The 8,035-nt window shown below is 33.8% G+C and overlaps 1 pseudogene; it reads left to right on the top strand.

Moving 5' to 3' along the window:
• Positions 1-1,685: 1,685 nt before the first annotated feature.
• On the top strand, positions 1,686-6,467 carry LOC130834031 (NKG2-F type II integral membrane protein-like; annotated as a pseudogene).
• Positions 6,468-8,035: the final 1,568 nt, after the last annotated feature.

Genomic DNA, 8,035 nt, shown 5'->3' on the forward strand with positions numbered 1-8,035 from the left:
TAATTGAAAACAACAAAGTGAATGACAACAGGACTAGTAGACATAAGTACTTCAAAATTTGAAAGCCAGCATTAGTGAATTTTACATGATTGGCATCACTAATGAATGCTTCAATTGCTGTAATTCTCTGTTGTGGGTAATAGAGGAGAAAATTATTACTAGTTTATGAAAGTAAAATGTAATTGATAGATATAACCATATAGATAGTCATCCATAACTGTTGTTTTAGAAGGCTCAAATATTAGTCTAGATTACAAGGACATAACTATGAACTTACATTTTGTTTTTCTAGATTTTAGAAAGCTAAAAATTAGATTTGGCCTGAACTCAGTGTCCTAGAGATATTTCACGTGCATTGAAAGTGAATATCCTTATGAATGATAGATAAACATTCCCCCTTTTCTTGATACAGATGAGGATTGATGAAAAAAAATCCATTTGAGGCAAATTTGAAAATTTACTTAATGTTTTATGTCTTTTTATGTTCACATGTTAAACTTGTTTTAAAAGTACTTTTTCTGCCTTCTCCATTTTTTTGTGAAGTACAATTGTAAAAGATTATTTTCTTTTCCCTCAACATCAGCTTGGGCTTTTGTTATTTACAACAAATATTCCTATTAAAATACAGGCAAGAAGTTATGATTGGAGGATCATCAATGAATAATATAACAAGTGGTTATTCAATATTTCAATCTCTGCCATGATGATATAGTTTGATATTGTTTAATGTTTTATCCTGCCCAGAGGCATTTATTTTTACCAGGGGAAATCTCAATAACTTATTTAGGAATAGCAAAATTAAATGCAGCTATTTTAAGAACTAGGGCAGAAAAATTGAGAAGTAAGCTTGGGCATTCATGTCTGTGTGACAGTTACAATAAAGTTTAAAATGTAGCAAATCTTCAGAATTAGTGACAAATATCCTTAAATACCTATTGTTAATGGAAGTATGATTTTTGCATTATAATAGAAATGACATAATGAGAATATGAGGAAAAGAAATATGCAATGCCAAGACTGAGCAACTTTGTCTAAAAGGAGAACCTAAGTACTGAAGATGCTCTTAACAAGGCCTAGGTTTTCAACGTTTGTAATTGAGATGAAAGCTTGTCAACAGCATGTACGTCATGTGTTTTGTCTCCCAATGTCTTTTAGAAATTGAAAACAATTTCTCAGAGGCACTTGCCAAAGAACAAACTTATTGACACACTACACACCCAGTCTCCTATATTCTGAAGGTGTGTGATGAGATAAAGTATCTTCAAAATACCGAAGTGTAAGAATTTCCTGTTTAAACTCAGTGACACATTGAGGAGAAATCGACTTTTTCCACTATTGCTTCACTCTGGGCCTTCACAGGGCAGTTTATGAAGACCACAAATATTGTTTGTTTATAGCAGTAACCTGGTCACCCACTAGAAGAGGCAGGACTCTGGCCTACAGAAGGTATGTGTCTCTCCTCTCCTTGCTAATACCCCATCTCATTTGGTAGGAGATTACAAACGCTCCATGTGGTTCAACTTAGGGATGTTGGTATACAACCAAATCAAAGAGATACTGGTATCTTGATTTGAATAATTCAGGGAAAAAAGTGAGAATAAAATATGAAGTATTTTGGAGGATTTCTTAAAATAGTCAAATTCTTGCCTGTGCATACACATGTGTGTAACTGAGTTTGTAAATCAATGCGATTTAAAGTGAAATCTCGTAAGCATCATGGTGAAGATAATTAATTTAATATAGTTAGGATGTTTAATTTTGAATATCATAATCAATATAGATATAATTATATAATTATTGAATATTAGGTCAGCCTTTGAAAATAGATACTTATAATGGATTCATGGAATTGTGAAGGCCAAATGTGGTTCCTCATTCACCTAGACTGAATAAAAGCAGTAGAGTTTTAATAAAAATCAGGATGAGGTAGCTTCAGTAAAATGCTAATGTAAGCTCAATTATAAAGAATCAAATGCTTTTGAAAAACTGAAACAAAACATTGAAAAAAGATAAGCCACACTGCGATAGAGTCTCCTGTCTAAGAAATTATGTTACATGGTCTAACTGATATGAATGGTATCATGGCAATGATATTAAAATAATAAATAAAATAAAAGGACAAATTTAATATTAACTGTTTCACATGCTTTATATCATACATGTTTTTATTCTCATTTTAGAGTAGTCAACTGGATGCAGTTTATTGTAAAAAATAAAAAAAAAGTTAGGGTAGTCAACTGGGTTTCTAGATACTAAATAATTTATAAAGGTCTTGAATTATAAATTTCAAAGCCAGAATTGATTCTAGATCTCACTGACTACAGACGCCATTGACTGAATTATTAAAGTACATTATCTGTCATTATAATGGCTTATACAACTAAAGCTACCCTCATTGACTTCACAGCTGTAGGAACATTCTGGAAGTTTGCATCAACATTGTTCTTCCATAAATGATCTACACTTTTATTTATCATTTTATGATTTCATAACTTAGCCATTATCAGTTGCCAATTACTTGTGTAACAATAAGTATTTATTTAAAAATCTTTTTATATTGTTTGGTTTTATTATTTACTAAGTTATGGATAGTTTAATGTATCATGTAACATTTTTAACATGTAAAATATTTCTTTCAATTTTTAATGACTTCTCAGCATTCTACAATCACTCAAAACAAAATAAAAAATTCTTTGATAGTACCTCATTCCCTTTAAATAAATGAAAGTAAGTCACTAATTAAAGCAACTTAGTGCAGGAAGTACTGTATATGCCAGCACTACTATTCCCTCATCTTTAGAATGCTCCATCTTTAACAACAGTGGATTCTAAAATTATCATAAAAATGTATGCTTTTTTCCAATATGGCATTGTAATACAGTTATTATAACAGTTTCAAAATGTCTCTGGGCATGTTGACTTTAAATTGATAAGGATATTACTATTCATGAACTTTATTTTTCACTAATTTATTAATTTTCATTGTTCCAAAAATGAAATAACATTATGTCAAACACAGAATATTACTTTAAAAACTCCCAACTCCATCATGAAACACTTATTTAAAGCTCTACGGAAATCAGAACCAAACTTGTACGTTGTTCAACTGCAAAATGAGTGTTATTACTCATCTTACACACCACCCAGTTTACCTCCTCTAGGCTTCTTGTGACTTTATACGTCATTTTTTAACTACTTAAGTACACTTTTCATAGAGCACCATCCTTGATATTACACCCTGCAGAGAGGAATAACCAAAGGGAAAACTATTCAGAACCGAATCTGGTTAAGGATAGAAGACAGCAAATGAGGTAAGAGCATGAAGAGTTCCATTTCAGTAACTGAACAGGAGAAAACCGATGTGGAATTAAACTTTCAAAATGCTTCTCAGTATCCTCAATGGAGTGACAGGAACTGCCATTGCAAATGTAAAGCATTTAATAGCTCACGCCCATTTTATTTATGAAGATCAGAGCTTGAGTCTGAAACACAGAATTCTAATATGCAATCTGAGGACTACTTTTATTTTGGCATTGTTGTAGTTTGTAGTCTTTGAGCTACAACTCATGAAACATTATATTTGCTGAAAATGCAATGCTATATTCTGGCTATATTCTGAGAGAAGGATTACAATGGTAGATATGGGTTTGGGGTCCAAGTTTATATCATGACTCCCTGTTTATGTGGGTTCTTTTCTATATAATCTTTCTAAACAATTGTCTCCATCACTCTTCTCAGTGTTTCCATTTCTCTCCCTGCAGATTCACCATCACCTCCAGGGAAGCTCATTGCTGGGATCCTGAGAATCACCTGCTTTGTCTTGATGTATACTATAGTGAGAGTGAGAGTTTTCATTCCAAGTAAGTAAATTTTTGAAAGATTATAATGGAACTTTTCACTTTAGTGACTGTCAGTGCCTCTCAAATTTCATAGTATTGTGGAATAGAACTCATTTGAAAATGTGCATTTAGGCTAAATGTGGAAAGGTTATTCTGAGATTGTCCAAAGTGTAAATAACAGAATGATTGTAGAGAATATTATATATCTACATATATATTCTGATTTCATAACTCAAAGACATGCTTTAGGAAACTGAAAGACCTTATTGAGAAATACAAATTAATTCTAGAGATTGGTTAAACCAAATGCTGCAAGAGGTGGTGAAGGCTCTTCCTTTAGGCTTTTGAAATATTCTCCCCTCCCCCAATTTGCATTACTTTATTAATTTTTTATTGGTAAAAATCAATTTTATTCCAGATCATTCTTTTTTAATATAAACTTATTTATTTCTTTGTTTATTTATTCATTTATTGGCCGTGTTGGGCCTTCATTGCTGCCCGCGGGACTTCCTCTAATTGCATAGAGTGGGAGCTACTCTTCGTTGCAGTGCACAGTCTTCTCATTGCGGTGGCTTCTCTTGCTGTGAAGCACAGGAGCACAGGCTTCAGTAGTTGAAGCACGTGGGCTCAGTAGTTATGGCACATGGACTCAGTTGCTCTGTGGCATGTGGGATCTTCCCAGACTGGGGTTTGAACCCATGTCCCCTGCATTGGCAGGTGGATTCTCAACCACTGCGCCACCAGGGAAGCTCTATTCCAGATCATTATAATATTAAAAACAATACATTTAAACTGAGACTAAAATTATTATGACAGTTCGATCAATGTTAATTTTTTTAAAGATTACTTCATTTTTTTCTAGGTATTGAAATGCCAGAGCAGAATAATTCCTCTCTGATGACAAGGCTCCAGAAAAGTACATAATAATTTGCAAAGTTATGATATTAGTACAGTTTGCATTTTGTCACTATCTTAGGCTAGACAAAGACAATAATAGACTTTAGTGGGAAAAACATACATTATAAACTCAGACAGTAAATGTTGATAAATCATGTTTACAGGAGAGTGTTCCTTCTTATGCAACAATATGCAGAAATATTCATTTAAAATCTTTATACCCATTGCTGCCAATTGCCTCAAATTTTCTCCCATGATCATATGAGAGAAATCAGTTTACCATTCTAAAAAAGTAGTAGCATTTATTGACTTTCAGGAGATGTAGAGAGTGGATATTTTTGTTTGTGTGGTTGCTTCATGTGGGCACATCAGTTAGGGAATGAGAGGAGGAGCCTTGTCCGTGAGTGTCTGAACAAGCCTGTACCCACCTGTGGGAATGCAGAGTTAATGCTATGTACGTGCATGTTTACACCTATGCAAATATGTAAATGAATTATTTTTTAAAATTCAACTTGTTTTTGGGTAATAATTCATAATCTTTCTTCAGAATGTAATTCTGATTGTTGTCCAAAAGACTGGTTTACATATTCCAACAATTGCTATTATACTAGTCTTGGAAAAAAACATGGAATGAGAGTGTGACAGCCTGTGCTATGAAGAACTCTACCCTGCTTTATATAGAGAATGAAGAGGAAAAGGTAAGCTATTAAATGTTTCAAATACTTTGCTAAAGGCTTGATTTAGTCAATATTATATTTGTTAGGATTCACTTGTGTTTTTGGACATATTTATAGTTTATTTTAAGGCCTGTTAATGTTCCTTTAAACAATGGAATACAACTTTGATTGTATTTTATTTATATTTTATACCATTACTGCATGTTTACTAATTTCCAGTTCTTGCTTTTCATAAAAAAATCATGCCTTAATAAATGCTTTTTTTCCTAAAATAAACCTTTCTATTTAATTTTACTGTACATCAAGGAAACTGAACATATGCTTGTGCAGATTGATCACAGTGTGTATAGAACCATGTAATTATATATCAGATTATAAAACAGCAGTTTCCTGCCCCCAGCACCCCTGCTTCTGTGTACTCTCTCATCACATCTCCTCTCTCCTTCCTAACTCCTGACCTGACTTTTAACATTATAGGATCTCTGCTTCTGGTTTTTGAATTTCCTATGCATGGAATAAGGCAGTATATATTTTTCTTCCTGTCTCCTTTCACTCCCATATGCTATTTTTGCAATTTACCCTTATTATTGCATTTATGAGTAGTTTGTTAATTTCCACCACTCATTATGTAAATATAACATTTAAAATCCATTCTTTCCAAAGTCTCTGGTTAGAAAAAAAACAAAAATGAAAACAAAGTCTTGGGTAGAGCTGGAGTCTTATATCCTCAGGGATAAAGAGGTTTCCTGGGTTCAGTACTTTTTGTCATGGGATCCCCTTTGCTGGTCCCACCCCCACCCACACCCCCAACTCTATGTGTCTTGGTGCAGGGAGGAGAAGCACTTCCTCTGACTGCTCCCTGTTGGCAGGTGTCCTGATGGATCACCTTGTAAGGCTCACCTGGTGTTGCCCACAGGAGTCCCCTGAACATGGAGGAGGAATGGCTGACCTGCACCACCTTCTACATCTAGGTTGGGTTTGGGAAGCAGCTGGCCAAGGTCACTTTCTTCTGATGGCTGGGGGATATAAGATGCCCCTGATTGTTGTTCCTTAACCCCAGGGTCCCAAACCATTGGGCCTTTCTCTTTCCACCTTTCAGATTTTTGCTCTACATTATTTTTATGGCCTTCAACCTTCCCAAAAGATCGCATGTTGTGTGAGTTCATTTATATGAAATATCAAGAAGAGGGAAACCTAATCTAGAGGCAGAAAATAGATTGTAGGTACCAAGGGCTGAGGAGAGGTAGGATTAGAAAATGACTGTTATTCGGTACAATGTTTCTTTTTGAGGGAATGAAAACGTCTGGAGTTTGTTAATGTTGATAGTTGTAAACTCTATGAAGATATTTTAAAAAATCACTGATTTATACTGTTTAAATGGATAAATTTTGTGCTGTGTAAATTACACCTTGATAAAGCTGTTTAAAGGAAATCCTGCAGACTTCCTAGGCAGCACAGTGGTTAAGAATCCACCTGCCAATGCACGGGACACAGGTTCGATCCCGGCTCCAGGAACATCCCACGTGCCCATGGAACAACTAAGCTTGTGCACCACAACTATTGAGCCTGCGCTCTAGAGCCTGTGAGCCACAACTGTTGAGCCCATGTGCCACAACTACTGAAGCCCATGTGCCTAGAGCCAGTGCTCTGCAACAAGAGAAGCCATGGCAATCAGGAACACGGGCACGACAGCAAAGAGTAGCCCCTGCTCATTGAAACCAGAGAAAACACTCGTGCAGCAACGAAGACACAACACAGCCAATAAATAAATAAATAATTTTAAAAAAGTCTTGGAATTATGTTTGGGATTGCATTTAATCTTCAAAGTAATTTGTAAAGATAGTCATCTTTACAGTGTTGACTCTTCCAGTCAATATCATGCTTTATTTTTCCATGAATTAGGTTTTCTTCAAATTCTCCTTATTATATTTTGTATGTTTCTATATTGAGATCTTAAAAGATACATGGGTATTTCACACTCGTGCTTTTGTAAGTGACATCATTAGTTGAAAATTTTTAGTAATTTTTTCTGCTGTAATACAATGAGGTTTACATGTTGGTCTTATAGCCAATGATTCTCTAACTTTACTAATTCTGTCATTTCAAATATACATATATTCGTCTGGATTTTTATATAACAGTTATTGCATTCATAAATAATCACACTTTATTTCTTCTTTCCAAGTGCAATTTTTTTTCTTGACTTATTTTTAAGGCTATAATTTTATTTTCAACATTGATTAGAAGGTACAGTAAAAGTTCTATATGTGTCCTTTTCTATTTTTGAGGAAAAGATTTCAATATTTCATCAATATGAGGTTTGTCATAAGGCTTTTCTCGTCATATGTTTCTCATATAAAAGCAATTCTATAATATTCTCATTTTTCTTTTTTTTTCTTTTTTTAGTCTCATTTTTCAAACCAATTTTATAATCAATTGATGTTACATTTGTGTTATTTTTCCATCGATTGGAATGATAAATGTTTTCTCTGTATAATGATTATGAAGTAAATTACCTTTATTTCTTTCACATGTTAAATCAATCTTGTATTTCTGAAATAAAATCACAGTGATCATTTGTGTTGTCCTTTTTTTAAAAATCAGTGCATATATTATATCTAG

The sequence above is a fragment of the Hippopotamus amphibius genome, chromosome 12, assembly GCF_030028045.1.
Source record: "Hippopotamus amphibius kiboko isolate mHipAmp2 chromosome 12, mHipAmp2.hap2, whole genome shotgun sequence".
NCBI classification, from domain to species: Eukaryota; Metazoa; Chordata; class Mammalia; order Artiodactyla; family Hippopotamidae; genus Hippopotamus; species Hippopotamus amphibius.